The following is a 1248-nucleotide window of genomic DNA, read 5'->3' as shown; positions in this document are numbered from 1 at the left end:
CCACCTTGACGGCCGTGTTTCCCTTTAGTCATGTAAAAAAATAAAAACATTTAAACTCGGATCACAATACGCTTAAAAAAACAACCAAACAGGAAGTCATTAAATGAGTATTTTGTACATGAATAAAGGGATACATTCCCATTGAAGTTGCTTAAAGTCTATTTTTCATACATAACTAAAGGGATAAACTATGGCTATGCTGGTCTGACCGGGTATGCTCATCTGACAGAACACCGCCATGTTTAGCCTGGTTCTGCCAGAGGTTCCTTCCCAACGGGGATTTTTTCCTCTCCACTGTCGCTTCATGCTTGCTCATCATGGAGCCTGTTTGAACCCCCCTCCATCCCCTCCTCCACCATCGTAGCTAAAGCTTCATCAGAGCGTCATTCCCCCTGGACTCTCACTGCGTTCCCTGTCTCATCTCAACAGAAGACCGCCATGTTGAACCTGGTTCTGCCAGAGGTTTTTCCTCTCCACTGTTGCTTTATGCTTGCTCATCATCATAGACAGGTTCTCTCATCCTGTGTTATCCAAGCTGGACTTCCATCTTCCAGGTCCCTGAGTGAAGCTCTAGTATCAGCTCACACAGTCCACTGGATCTCTGCATCTAGCTCAGCAGACCGTCTCTCTAACCAGCAGTCTACAGACTGACCAACTTCATCTATCTCCACTCCACCACCAGTTTCAGGCCTGGGGGGGAAACATCACTTTTCTTTACTCCTGTTTATGCATTTCAAACAAATTCAGCTCTAATGTTTGCTGCTGAGGTCTGAGCGCCAAAGACTAAAGTCGCATCAATAAAATTCCTTTAATTGTCTTTTCTTTCCGTGTGAATTTTCCAGATTGAAATGCAGGAAAACAAACTGTTGGATTCAGCTTTTGAGTCAGAGGAGAGTTTCTATTTTTCATTTGTTAGATCCTGGGTCTAACATTGTGTGCCAAGATGATACAGCTTCTTATTTCTTAAGTTACTACAAGTCACAGTTGATTTACTGACTTCCATAGGAAGCTCAGTGTTTAGAGAGCAGAGCGTTTACTGCAAAGGTTTGAAACTAAAACTGTAAATGCACCTGAAGAAAGAACAGGTAAGAACAACATGCAGCTGGTGTTTATGATTCCTAAGTCAAAACTGTCAGATTGATAGCTTTTACAATATTTTCTAAGTCGCTGCTTTGCTCACATCAAAATAAGATCCAGTTAAAGGGAAAATCTGCTCATATTCAGAATTCAAACTTCTGAAAGTTCTTT

This window comes from Cyprinodon variegatus, unplaced genomic scaffold (genome assembly GCF_000732505.1).
Source record: "Cyprinodon variegatus isolate N-32 unplaced genomic scaffold, C_variegatus-1.0 Scaffold1873, whole genome shotgun sequence".
Lineage (NCBI taxonomy): Eukaryota > Metazoa > Chordata > Actinopteri > Cyprinodontiformes > Cyprinodontidae > Cyprinodon > Cyprinodon variegatus.
The sequence above is the reverse complement of the archived record's forward strand: the minus strand, read 5'-3'. Positions refer to the sequence as shown.